The sequence below is a fragment of the Dendropsophus ebraccatus genome, chromosome 10 (genome assembly GCF_027789765.1).
Source record: "Dendropsophus ebraccatus isolate aDenEbr1 chromosome 10, aDenEbr1.pat, whole genome shotgun sequence".
NCBI classification, from domain to species: Eukaryota; Metazoa; Chordata; class Amphibia; order Anura; family Hylidae; genus Dendropsophus; species Dendropsophus ebraccatus.
The window spans coordinates 66,972,145-66,987,152 of NC_091463.1; the positions used below are offsets into that span (position 1 = coordinate 66,972,145).

The window sequence follows — 15,008 nt, forward strand, 5'->3', positions numbered from 1 at the left end:
ACAATACATATGTCATGGATTTAATGAGCACATCAACAAGCACATTCACTTTCCCCCACCACAATCCCACCTATACATATTCCCTCTAGGCCAGATGAATCTATGTGTCTGTTTAATAATTTGATGATATATTGAAATTATGTTACAATTAGAATTGTGCTGCATTCTGAATTCCTGCTCATACCTGTTCCCATCAAGTCATTGTTCTCTAACCTATGTCTTTCCTTACCACGCTCTATCTTCCTGTCACATCTCGCTATGGAAGAATGAACATGCAAATTGACATTTACTACGGATAATATTGTCTTTAAGCTTGCAACATAAAGCAACCGTTTTATTCTTCAGCGTGCATTATATTATATGGATGGGATGATATTGCAATCCATAAAAATAAATTACTTTTGTTTTCAAATGCTAGAATAAAAATATCTGATATTTCTGTATGGAAAACGGTTCCACCTCCAGTTCATAGATTATTAGAGCTATTATGATCATTAAGACTATTAAATGGATACCGGGGAAAATAACAGTCAGGGAGGTCAACCTGGTGGAAGAAATATCTGGAATAATTGGAGATTCCTTCCCTGACCCTGATAAATAATCAATGTAGAAAGAGCTTTGTAGAAAGAAAAAAAATTGCAATACTGTATCATAACTAGAATTTTATAAAGGTTTACGCTGAATTTCTGTACCTGTAAAAGTGAATGCAAAATACTGCGAAGAAAATACAGTGTGACCATCTACTTAATCCTCTTACAAAAACTACACTCTGTAATTTGTACTTCCTGTAGTCAGAGGAAAATGTTTTAGGAATGTGGCGAAGAGCAGATTGTCTCTGGATTAGGTTTCTGCTGGTTCAACTCCTCCACATAGTCATTGAATTACTGAAATCTTAAATTTAGTACTTTGACCACAAGATTGTAAACTGGGGTAAAGATTATCTCTCTTTCAAAGTAACAAGAGAACAAATAGACTTCACGCAGATGTTGACCTTAGCTGGATTCGAACCCAGGAACCCAGAAGAGCTAAAAGGCAACAGTGTGACACCATTCTGCCTGTACATAGCAATTAGTGTTAGAATAGAATGTTGTTGTTGTTGTTGGTGGAGAAGTATAAGTAATATCTCACATCAGTCTGCTGTGGATTTCCACTATGATTTGCACAAGTCAATAGTGTAACTCATAGTGTAATGTTCCTGTACAAGAGTGCCACTAAGCTTTATTTCACCTGTAAAAAGGTCACGCTCCGGGATGATGGGTGCCATTCCGCACCCTCACCACTTGGTGTCTCACTCTCTGGGGTTAACTTTGTTCACTGTTCTGGTTTACCCAATGTCTGGTTCAGGTGCCTCACATGCTCTCTTCCTATGACACACTTCTTTCCTTACTTTCTAGCACTTTTCCCCCCAATAGGAGGTTAGTCCTGGTCACCCCTATATAGGAGAGTTAGTTCCTGGTGGGAGGGTCACTTCTAGTCAATTGTTAGTTGGAGTTGGTGAGAGACAGACGTTCTGTGAGAGTTTGTGAAGAGAAAACTTCTATGCAGTGCTAAACACAAAAGGTGGGGTGACTGTCACCTTGGTTCAACCTTGTCTACACCAGGGATCGGAACTAGTCAGGACAACTCAAATCCCGGATTAGTCTGCAGTGAAGCAAATAGCATATGCTGAAGTACTCCATTGGATCTTGCTCAGCCTACATGGCGTAAATCTTGAGAGGTTAGATTCATCCATTTGTTCAAGCCTGATGCTCATACTACCAAACCTGACAATTGCTGGACTTTAGCCTTCTTCTTCACTACTTATTCTCAACAGTGAGCACAAGAGTCTTCTTCTTCACAAAGTCACTACAAAACATTCTGAGTACTATACTACTTAGGCAAGATCCCCAAGACAGCCCCCTAACCCTACACTTCTGTAACCTACTCAACTCAGCTATTCTTCTAAACCTATTATACACACCCCAAGCACCCAAGCTAACTGTTCTGTGTTATCCACCAAGAGAACGGACATTGTTACATCTTTTGCATTTATTTCACCTGTTTGTATTGCACTGCAGTGTGTATAGCTGAGTGTAAGTGCAGACACATTATAGCAGGAATGGGGAGGATGGGAAACACAAGGGCAGACAGAGATTGCAGGGAACAGGAAGGAATGAGCAGGACAGATGTAGGCACAGTATAGCAGCACTCTCTGTCCAGGGAGAGAGGGGTTACAGCTATGGAGAGATTACCTCCACAGTCCTGACCCCAGTCTGAAGTGGATCTGCTATGATTTGGAAGGTGAGGTAGACTTCCTGGGTCAGAGTACAGTGCTGTAGACCACCCTGTGCATGCCCCTCCTCCAATTGCGCTCCCACCCAGTACAGGAAGCTCTTAAACTAAAGCAATGCTCTTAAACCAAGTTACAATTTTGAAAAAATGTGAGCTCTTCTTGCAAAACGCTCTTAATCCAAGTTACTCTTAAACCGATGTACCACTGTATATAAGAAGGGCTGCACGTTGAATTGCCTAAAATGTGACAAATAAATCCAGTAGTAATACTATCATTTGCATTGTTGTTCTGATGATTATTATTCCGCCTCTCCGTCCGTACATTACACATCTTTGCTCAGATTTTGGAATGCTACAAGGACAGCTGCATTGCCTCTCTTGTTCTCAGTGTCATAAATCTCGTTCCAGAACACTGCAGGTTGCTCGCTATTTGACATTTATGATGCTTCATTCTGGTTCCCGCTTTGTTTGTTTGTTCTTCCTTTTCAGACAAGACACTTTGAATATTCTAGTTTTGGGTCTCTTGTACGCCCTACCCTCCTAATGTAAGGTCTGGGCTCACTTTGTTTCATTTGCACCCGGCTGCTGACGAATGCTGTGTGTGATAAAGGCCTAAGAGATCTTAACTGCACGATAGCATTCAACTGGATAATAGGAATGACGTACTTGCTCTATCTCTACTGAACCTGAAATGATGTGCAGGCAGATGCAGATGCACTTCTGATCTCTACCAGTGCATTATAATCTACCAGTGAACCAGCCCAATAGGGTTTTTCACTGCTATCAATTCTAACAAAGAAACACAAGCAGTCATTCACACATGATCTTCTTTGCAATAGCCTCAAGATATACAAGCTTCTTATTGCTCGTAATATTATTTGTAGAAGTATATTGCTGCTGAACAATTAAATCCTATGTAAATGAAAGGATTCTATTGATATGGTTCTATCCACATTCTAGTATGGACACCTCTCCTGGCTACATTTGTATGCCTGGATTTTTTTAATTTTTTTTGGGCTGGTCTTGCTATCCTAGTTTACACCTATTGAGCTGCTCCTGATGATAGATGACTCTAATGGCTAAGGCCTGGGATATCCCTTTACAGTAACTATACTTATGGGGTTAGATGTTTGATTGGAGTAACACATTAATGGAAAATTCTATTACTGCATGCCAGCATGAATGAAAATAACCATTCTTGTGTAGAAAAGATATATGTAATAAAACATACACGATAAGAGGTATTATTTTATGCCCCATGGTATGTGCCCACTGTTTCCCCACTGTGATTTTAAAAGGTTGTCCCACAGTTTCCCTATACCCTTTTCAAAAACCTTCAATAACCCTTTTATTTATTTTTTTCATCAGATATTTTTATTAGATTTTATCAAGAAATGTTTAACAATTTTTCGTTAATTTTAACATACAGAAAAATTGTGTGTTAAAAAAACCCCAAAACATCAGTTTCGACTAGAGATGAGCGAACCTGGAGCATGCTCGAGTCGATCCGAAATCGAACTTTCGGCATTTGATTAGCGGTGGCTGCTGAAGTTGGATAAAGCCCTAAGGCTATGTGGAAATCATGGATATAGTCATTGGCTGTATCCATGTTTTCCAGACAACCTTAGAGCTTTATCCAACTTCAGCAGCCCCAGCTAATCAAATACCGAACATTCGGGTTCGGATCGACTCGAGCATGCTCCAGGTTCGCTCATCTCCAGTTACGACCCTTTGTAATGTAAGTGAATGGTAAACAAATACTGCAGTATGGCCTACAGCAGCATCCGTTTTTACTATTCGTTATTGCCTCCGTCCATTTCTGTTTCACAATGTGAACCTGGTTTTAGTAAAACTGGGCCAGTGTGTGTTTAAAAGGTAGATAAAAAATCTAAATCTAAATGTAATATTGGCCCCACTCTGTAAAAAATATATAGGAGAGCTGGAGAATGTACAAAGGTGTCTAGATTACCAAATGTATAGGGGATATAATGAGAAACAAGGAAGACTGGGCTGGTTCCGTTTGGAAAAAGATGCCATAGAGGTGATGTCACTAACATGTATAAATGAATGTGTGGCGAATACAAACAACTGACATATAGGGGGGATTTATCAATTCTACTTTCACCAGTTTGATAAATCTCCTCCATAGTTACTTCATTTCAAGATATGTTCAAGAGATACTGTACATATGGAGGATAGCCATTTAAGACCCCATTATAGAAAATTTATTTTTTATTGTTAGACTTGACGTCAGAATGGAGCCAAAACCACAACAGCATTCCTTGACCAATAAAAGTGCAATGCTCACGACAATCCCAGCGACATCTGACAGCCATTGGTTAAGAACTGAGGCCATGGATTTGGACACATTTATAAAGGCATAGTGAGCGCAAATGTGAAAACATAGCCTTAGCATAGTCAGACTATGTAGTTTCCTACCCCAGCAGATACCAGCAATTATAAAGGGCTAAATGCTCATCTTATAATGTTATCGAGGAATAAGTAATTTATAGCTGGAACTAAAAGGATGCGCTTACATCATCAATAATGTATCATACACATAATGTGGGATATGTGCAGTGAACATATACACTTAAGCCTCCTAAATAAGCCACAGAGTAACAGAACAAGGCAAATTGAGACAAATGTGATTGTCGTCTACCATCTATACTGTACAATGGGTGAATTTCATATGAGTTCTTAAACTCAAAGGCCCAGATTTACTAAAACTGAGACAAAAATGGTCAATGTCGCCTTAGTAACCTATTACAGCTTAACTTTGATTTATCAGATTTCATTGGTAGAATTAAACTGTGAAATAATGGGCAACTTTGTGATTCCATAAACTTTTCCTTCACTTTGTATGGAAAAAACACGAGCAATCGTTAGAATAGGCCACACAAAATAACTGACAGGTCTATTCAGTGAACAGTGGCTGTACAATGTAAAGTACGGCTCCCGTGCTCTATGGCTAATTGGAGTGCAGGAACACCTGAATGTGCCTGCATTCCAATTAAGATGAAGTGATGTTCATCAGGCCGAGTAGTATCGGCCGGGTAAACATCTCAGACATCGGCCGTTGTTTGACCTGTTTGACATGTCAAACAGTGGCTGATGTTCACATTCTGTGTGATCATGGCCTTTCACTTGTATTGACAAATATTAACCCTTTAATCATCGATGACTTATATATCTGTCTGGACTCAGGGTTATTTTAACCCAGAAGTTTCCCCGGACTGGATCCAGCTTTTCCCAGCACCTGGGGAGGAGCGGCACGGAGTGTACATCAGTTAGATAGAAGCAGGCTAATGAGCGGATTGCAGATATAACAAAGTGCTTCACTTTGTTATTGCTGTAAATTTGCTCGTCTCTATACTACTAGGCATCTAAGTAATTACACAGAGAGAAGAGTTTCCCCCTGTCAACCTTTTGCCCCCTCTATAATGGGATATAAGGGTCATGATGAGCTGTTATGGTAGCTGGAACCCAAGACTGACATCATAGTATACCTACTAGGCTCTACCAGAGTTTTGAACGTGGGTCTAAATTCACACCTTAAAGTGTACCTGTTGTTATAACTTTCAAAATCTAAACCTAAAGTAGATGTGATATAAAGCAAGTTTGAAATTTACATTCATTATTTTGTTTTAAAATACATTTCCTGTTTTCTGACTTTTTTTTCTCAAAGAGTCAAAAAACAGGATGTCCTGTGTATCCCAGGCCATCTGAGCGCTCACAGAGAGAAGGCAGTCATGTGATTGATGGACACATTGAGCTGTGACTCTCTGTACTGGCCGAAATTCCTGTGTTTAGTCTCTTTTTTTCAACCAGCACAAGTCAGAAAATCTGCCTTTAGGAGACTGGACCTGGATTTCTGGTAAGTTCAGCTTCGTTTTACAGCAAGATAACAACAACAATAACACAAATATTAAATGTATATTGCAAACTTGCTTTATTACACATCGACTGTTGATTTAGATTTTAAAGTGGAAAAAAAAATGTAAAAAAGATTAATGAAATGTTAAAAAAATATAAAATCTGAAAGAAAATTTACAAAAATTCAATTACCGCTTCCCACTGCTTTATTTTGAAAAATAAGTAAATGACTAAAACATCTATGATTGGTATCCTTAAAGGGATATTCTAGTTCCAAAGTTAGGCAATGTTTAGAAGCCCTATGGAGAATGAATAAAGCTCTTACCATATATGTGATATATGTGCAATGCATACAATTTAGTCAGGGCTTTGATTTTCCTGCACTGTTGGGATTGGCTAGGGTCCCAGTGGTTGGGCCCTCCCCGATCTGCTAGTTATCCCCTTGCCATTACATAGCAATGTTGGTGAAAAAACTAAAACCTATTAAGAAAAAACATTAATATGTCCTCAAGACCCAAGATCTCCATAAAGGGTTAAACAACAATGTGAATTCTAAGAAAATACAAGGCATTCACCCTGTGCACATAATGGTTAGTAGACAGCAATCATAAGGCTTAAAAACTATAAATGCACATTATTTTCCATTGGCATTGTTCCTTCACCCTGGGGTTTTTTCAGGAGGCGTAAGAGTAGATGTGTGCTGCAGAAACAGATTTTATAGGTATGCTACATAGTTATTTCCCTTTCGCCAGGAACTGTACTAATCAGGATCCTATTGCCTGGTGTATAACAAACGCATGTGCTTCCCAACAACTGACTGCCAAAAGTGAGCCTTAACTGATCACAGTAGGGTCTGGCTATTGAAACGGGCTGTCGTTTGGGGCAGCTGCAGGCACATTTCACCTTCAATGGCTGCTGTAGGGGAAATATTGTACTGCACAGTGCCTTATCAAATTAATAGGTGACCATACAATATATAGGTCAATCCTCTGAATTTGTAGATGTTCATTGCTTTGGCTTATAAGAGGCATGTGAGTGTGAGACTCTTCTTTATGGCATCTATATGGCATATGGATAGGTGGTTTGCAGATGACATGCACAGATGTGTCGCTTCTCTTCACACACTAATGTTTCCTGGGAGACTATGAGAAGGATTATTACACCAGTCTCTCCGGCAGTGCAGTCTGTAGTATGTTTATTAACAGGGTGCACATTTTGTTGAAGGCTACTCTACTATTATTTAAGAATAAAAAAAGAAAAATTGACATGTCATACAGTATGGAAAAAGGTTAAATTGGGTGGGGCCTGAGTGTTCAGATTGCAATGATCACTGGAAAAAGTTGGGGGAAGTGCTCAGCTAAGCGTTTCTCTCCCCATTTGGCTCCGTTCATACGGAGTTCCGCGGCGGAGGAATCCCGTCAGCCTCCCTGCCATAATGACACTCTATGGGAGGCTCACGCGTCTTCTCTCTCAGTGCTGAAGAATGGACATGTCCATTCTTCAGCACGGAGAGAGGAGGCGCACAAGCCTTCCATTCTGCCAGTTTTGCTCCATGTGAATGAAGCCTTAGATGGAGTGCTTAGATGAGAGGTTGTCTAGTGATGGGTAGAGGAATGAACACTTAAAACCAACCAAATCAACCAACTAAAACTTTTTTTTTATTAATTTTCCTTTTTATTGAAGTGTTTCATTACATAGTACAAAGCATATGGAGATATTTGGACAAGGCAATGCCAATATTTGACTATATAGTGTGTCTGCATCTTTATGTCATTTAACATTCCATTGGTAATAACTAGACATGAGCAAACTTTTCAAACATTTGGTTTGGCAGGTTCGGCAAACTTTGAGGCAAAGTTGAGGCCAACCTCACTAAAATAGCTGAACCATTGCAGACATTTAGCTGTTTTAGTGTGGTTCAGCAAGTTCTATCAATACTCACCTGTCCGTATTCCCTGGTGTCCTCTTTCTCCAGACTTTGATGTCCCCTAAAGCCACATTGAGCCCAATCAGCCAATTACTGACTGAAATGGGACAGCGATGAGGGTGATTCTGAGATGAGATTGACAGCCCACTCAGCCAATTATTGGCTGCGGCGCTGTCCCCTTTGGCTGAGCAGTGTTTGGTTTTGGGAGTGACAGCCCACTCACTGATTGAAACAGGACAGCACTGAGTCCAGTGATTGGCTGAGCTGAGGGTGAGAGTGAGAGCCCACTCAGCCAATTATTGGCTACAGCTCTGTCCATTCTCAGTTAGTGTTTGGCTGAGTAGTGTTTGGTTTTGGGAGTGACAGCCCACATAGCCAATCACTGACTAAGACAACACCATGGCCAGTGATTGGCTGAGCAGGCTTTCACTCTCGTTTTGAGAGTGACAGCATGCTCATCTAATCAGACGTGACAGCACTGCGGCCAGTCATTGGTTGAGCAGGCTGTTACTCCTGTCCAATTAATGTTTAATGTTTTCCATTACTTTGAGAACTAAGGTACAAACATTCCATGGTTTTTATTTTTTAGTAAGTTACCAATAAAACATGATGCAACAGAAGACAAACATGATGAAGCTTCCCTCTTTTCTGTCCTGCTTCAGAACAGGATACAGTTAAATACTATGTAGTTAAATCTGTGTGAATGGGGTGTGACTAAATCGGATATCATACTAAGCATGCAATAACCGTAGATATCTGTGAGATCAAAGTCGAAGGGGCTTAATTGTTGAACATCATAGTCTTACTAATATTACAAATGCCATGAACTCACTACAAGTAAACAACCAGACACAGCGCATGTCAGTGCATTAATCATTACATCACCGGCAGTATACTGTTACTTTACAGCAGCAGAGACTCAACCTTCCTTAACCCATTCTAGACCCAGTGGCTTTTCTCCATGACTTCTGACGTTCTCTGGAACCCATGCCAAGGTAAATCCTTCAAGCAACTTCTGAGCTCCTCTCGTCTATCAATGCAACACGAAGGAGTCCCAGGCACGAAGAGTACAAATATGATTAAATATGATTCATACATGTATGTTCAACAGTACATACGTATGTATTTTATGTGTGTTTCTTTAACCTGGTGAAGCCTTAGTCTTGTAAGATGATCTCCACACAGCTGTCTTCTGCACTTAGTTAGAGCAACTTGGAGAGAAAAAGACCAGTCAGAGGAATTCAGTTTCCCTAAAAATAGAAGCAATATACAGCCTGTGACTTGCCACTTTTCAGATTACTCTAGTGTGAACTGCGTTCAGCTGATGACCCCGGTAATTGCTCTTGACATCGATCCCGTATTTAATCAACTTACTTTTGTGGACAATATTAATAACAGGCAGTGACACAAAGGATTGTCTAGGATCTGTCCTACTGAAGGAGACTGAGAGGTTCCATTGTGTTTTACTGGCTACATGTTGTATTCGGTTGGGAAAACCTGACGGATCACAGCAGCCAGGTAGGGACTCTATCTATTTATCTATCTATCTATCTATCTATCTATCTAAGGAATACACTTTGGCACTTTATTATACTTTATTATTTATAAACTTTTGCAAAAACAAACACACTACATTACCTATAACTACATTTATTATTATTATTAGTATTATTATTATTGTTAATAATTTATTTTTTTTACTAAGAATATTCTATCATCTATCTATCTATCTCTATCATACAATTTATTATCTATAATGTTGTTTATTGCCATTGGTTGCTGTTGTAGCTAAGGGTCTCCTTTTCATTGGGGTTAAGTGTGGGATTTTGTGCCCCTAAATTTCAGATAACCAGACATCAAGAGGAAAACATAAAAAAAAATAAACAAAAAACACCAATTTACATGTAAGTCTTTAGCCAAACTATGCTGGAGTACTGTAAGTTGCTTTACAATTATTGGAAGACAGACGTGTTAATAAATTTGTCGCATCTGTGTCTGTACATGTGCCACAATCTGCCATCTACGTCAATTTCTGGCAGAAATTAGGTAAAAGAGCCAGGCCATGAAAGGCAAAGCCCCTTTCCTGTTAAGACCCACCCACTTTTTAAGAAGTGACAGGTATGGTGCAAAACTGCTGTTTTTGCACAAAAGAACTTTTACTCTTGTTTTCTGGTGAAAATATACCATAAATTTGGTTCTTAGACTTTTGTACTCTAGAAAACTGGCTTACAAGCAGCAAAAATTTCATGTTCTATGAATTTAGTTTTCAACTCAATGACCTATCCTCAGGGACCAGCACTATAGGGCACAAGTGGGAAAAAGGGAGGTCATTTATGTAACCAAATGGATATGATACATACTGAGTTCTTTGTACATAGAGATATTGAAAAGCTTGATTAGTTATTAAAATTTCATTGTGATCATAGAAACAATCAGAATGAGGTTTTTACTTAAAAAAAAAAAAAGGTCTCTGAAAAGTGAGATCTGGAAAATGATTGGTTGCCATAGGTCCCAATTTTATTTCTGGAGCAGGCATCCCATAGCTGCAGCTGAGACTCTCATGCCGAAGGGGGCTCTGATGCCATACCGATAAAATCAGAAATAGCAGCTCTTATCAGCTCTTATGGCTCAAATCCATTGATAGAGTCTGATCTACCAGATATTGCTATAGTCTTTTGTGCATTGTCAATATATTGTTCTTGCACAGCGGCACCTCTTGTCTATAACTACCACTTATATTCACACTAGTTTTGGTAAATCTCTTCTAATGTTTTATAAATAATTTACCCAATACTGCAGATAAAATCTTTATTCATTGAACTCAGTTACGTTTATATGTGGCTCATAGGTTGCTGTAAGGGCACATGTAAGTAACATTTTGTCACCCTACTGCCTTTTTGGCTGAGGGCCGCACTGTCATATTGTTCTACTTCAAGGGGCTGCAATAAATCATAAGCTGCCTAAAATGCTTGTCCCACAGGACAGCACAGATTCCATTGAAATGTATTACCATATGTACTCACTAATATGTTTCTGGTTACCCTCATATAGTTATAAAGACCCCTTTTCCCACAAACAGTAATAAGGTCCCCTGTGTTCCTATAAAATCATAATTCTCCAAGTGCCCCATATAGTTATACTGCCTCATATTCCCCTATATAATTATGTCCCCTGTGCCCCAATATAGTTATTATAGCCCCTCTACCCCCATATAGTTATTATACCCCCTGTGCTACCATACAATAATACATTTCTCTTATTGTAATGATGTCAGATTATCTAGTGAGGATATTGCATCTCTGGGGCCCTTCGGCCTGAAGTGCCTGCAGCCTATGTGAGTAAATAATGGAGCAAAGAACTGACGGCTGCCCGATCCGCTATTCTACATTGGTGCATATATGTCCCGTGGCACCGGGCTAAAAGTCTAGTGCTTGCCTCCTGAATGCCAGGTACTTTAGATCCCGATTTTGTGCACCCCTGCTCTACTGCAAGATATTATCATATAGTAATTCTAATCTATCTTTCAATATAGAACAAAGGAAGAGCACATAAACGACTATAGGTCCAGTGCAGCCTCCTATTCTCACCACTCTATGCCCATAGTTTATGGTAGATTCCCCATTTCATTCCTATATAATAATAGAAAGACCTGTTGCTATAGAGCCATCATTTGCATGTTTCGGTGGTAATCTTAGAGTCCTTGAACATCAGCCGCACAAAATGATGACTGGAAATAGATCTGCATGGGTTGCAGGTACTCTCGGCCGTCTGTATGCCAGTCCCAAGTGTCACAGGATTTTTTGAAACACTTCTATTAGTTGGTATCTGATAAGATAGTTAGCTTGCTGCCCTTAACATTTAATGAGTTTATCAAGCAACACCCAAAGAGCGAGAATACCAAGCTGCCTTATCTGCAGATTCACTGAAATATTAAGAGCTCCCGCACATGACCCTATCACACAGAATAGAACTGCCAAAAATTTCTATGGGGCCTCTGTACAGTTTCATATAGAGCCTTACCTCTAGGGGTAAATAATAACCTTTACCACACAAGCTATGAGGTTGCATAGTAAACTATAGGCGGGAGATTTATCAAACTGGTATAAAGTAGAATTGTCTTAGTTGCCCCTAGCAACCAATCAGATTCCATTTTTTATTCCTCACAGATTCTTTGAAAAATAGAAAGTGGAATCTGATTGGTTGCTAGGGGCGACTGAGCCAATTCTACTTTACACCAGTTTGATAAATCTCCCCCTATAAGCGTATATTATGATTATTTGCCCCTTCCCCTTTTTTTGTTGTAATGTGTTATGGGGTGCCCTGATAGATGCTTGCTATGCCCCTCTGTTCCTGAGATATTGGGCTTTTACCATTTGGTTGACTATCTGTAGTTCAGTGTAGTGGTATCAAGTACCAGGCTTAAAAGGTTTGAGATAAGGAGCTCTATACGCCACCTCCACACATAATTCACACTTCCTTATATTCGCATCACCTGAGCCTATTTTTCATACACTAATTTGCAATAAAGTTCCCCCTGACAATTCTGTCAAAGCTGTAAACTCCAAAATGATCAAAGATGTATGAAATATGCAAAATAGAAGACATATTCAAGAGCACTATACACATATTTGACAATTTAGAACATGCTGGCCCATCATTCTTCTAAAGGCTTATTCCCATGTCCTGCATATTACGGAGTCTATGGAAGGGGAAGACTCCACGGCACTGCATAGGTTGTCAGGCTAACTATAACATGGTGTAAATGAATGGTAAAGTAAGCATTCCATGTTACTTTAACCTTAGAGCTTATCCCTACTGCAAATTACTATTAGGCCATGTTCACACAGCGTATAACACTGACCAGTGTCAGAGAAGATCATCCCGGTCGGTACTGCTTTACCTGCCGGATGATCTTCATTTATGTTGAATTGGGATGCGAGCGCACCCCTGTGCACCTGCATCCCAATTCGTCGCTGCACACAATGGAGCGTGCGGCAGGAGCTCCATTATGTGAACCGTCATATCTCTGTGGCCGCTATTCAATAAATAGCAGCCGCAGAAAACTGACATGTGAGTTTTTCGTGCGGCCGAATGGATTCCCAGACGGAGCGTATACTATGTTTATACACTTTGGCTGTGATTGCATTCATTCAAATAGAACATATGTTTTGTATAAATTATGGCCTTTGTTGCAAATTGCAACAACAACTGTGATTTATGCAAAACATACGTTGTCTGAACATGGCCTTACGATGTTTCTGGGGGACAATACATCCATAACACAGATAAAATGTGATCAAGTATATAACTGACTTATGTACATGAGCCCTTACCTGTGAAAAAGTTTTGAACCCTACACCATATAGATTTAGTCACATAACTGCATTCACCATTTACTCGCAGTATTTACAGGGATATTCTTATAGTAAAGCATTTATGAAATAGCCAAAGGATACGTTAAAAATTTGTGATGGGTGCAAGTTCATCCTTAAAGGGGTTGTCCAGTGAAAATCTTTTTCTTTCAAATCAACTGATATCAGAAAGTTATATAGATTTGTAATTTACTTCTATTTAAAAAACTCAAGTTTTCCCATACTTATCAGCTACTAAATGTCATACAAGAAATGTTGTTTTACTTTCAGTCTGACACAGTGCTCTCTGCTGACATCTCTGGCCGAGACACGAACTGCCCAGAGCAGGAGAAGTTTTATATGTGATTCAGGTTATGTTGGTGATGTAGGTGAAGACAGGTTCACATTAAAGGGCAATTAAAGGGGTACTCCAGGCAAAAGGGCTTGTTTCACTATAGGATGAAAACAACGATTTCCACTTACCTTCCCAGTTCCAGTGCTGAGTCCCCCATCGCGCTGCTCAGGTCTCTGGTGCCCAGCTGTTTCCTAGTCTATGACGCGGCTGGAGACATGATGTTTCAATCCCGCTCATCAGTTCAGTGGCTGTAACGGTTTTAAACATTCAGCCGCTAAGTGGGCTTTAAACGTCATGTCTCAAGCCACGTCATAGACCAGGAAGCGGCCGGGGATTGGAGACCAGAGAAGTGTAATGCGGGACCTAACGTTGGAACCGCAGAGCAGTTTAGAAGACTAACCGCCTATTTTCCCATAGGGCCAGCAACACTGAGTATGAAGGGAATTTTCTTACCTTCATCCTCAGTGCTGCTTGTGGTCAATCTTCACTTTATTTAAAATGCCAATTAGGTTGTTTAGTTCACTTTACTATTATAAAGATTAAGTGGTGATTAAGTTAATTTAAATTCCAATAAAACAAGCAAAAATACTTAAATTCATCTTCTGGAAACAAAAAAATCAGTTGTCACCTACAGCTGCCAGTCTAATCAGCAGAAAGTTGGAAGCTTGCTGACAGCGTGACACATTTTAGATAGCTTCCAAACCTTAAAGTGGCTGTCAATTAGAGATCCAAGGCTGTGATTTACCTAATTCCCACGAGTCCTATTGTGGAACTGTATTTTCCCCAATAAATTAAAAGCATGCTAGAATATTAGTAATATTAGTAGTAACTTAACCCCTTCCCTCATCAGCCACTCTTCATTTTTGCACTTTTGTTTTTTCCTCCTTATGTTTAAGGCCATAGCGCTGCATTTTTTCACCTACAGACTCATCTGAGCATTTTTGCTACAGCAATTGTACTTTACAATGGCATACTATGCTTACCGTCCAAGATCAGAAATATGATTAATAGTTCGGAAGAGGCAGAGATTAGACCGCACGGGGTAAGTTATAACTACTGCGGCAGTCAGGGTAAACAATCAGGGGTCCCGATTGGTAAGTGATAGGACACTTAAATGCCACAATGGCTGCTGCCTGTCATTAATGGTGAGGACGTATATGTAGTACCATCTAGTAACAGGCGCACATGCCATACCCATATGGCATGGGTAATTTAGGGGTTACCAATT

General features: G+C 39.7%; 1 protein-coding gene across 3 annotated transcripts in view; it reads left to right on the forward strand.

Moving 5' to 3' along the window:
* The first annotated feature begins 8,982 nt into the window (after positions 1-8,982).
* The window catches only part of FGF13 (fibroblast growth factor 13), a 296,379-nt gene continuing 290,353 nt past the window's right edge, over positions 8,983-15,008 (forward strand). Inside the window, exon 1 of one of the 3 annotated variants that reach the window (XM_069943097.1) lies at positions 8,983-9,069. The gene's annotated coding sequence lies outside the window, so the exon portion shown is untranslated. Of the gene's footprint in view, positions 9,133-9,389; positions 9,593-15,008 lie in introns of those variants that run through there. The other 2 variants (XM_069943096.1, XM_069943095.1) reach the window with 2 other exon arrangements.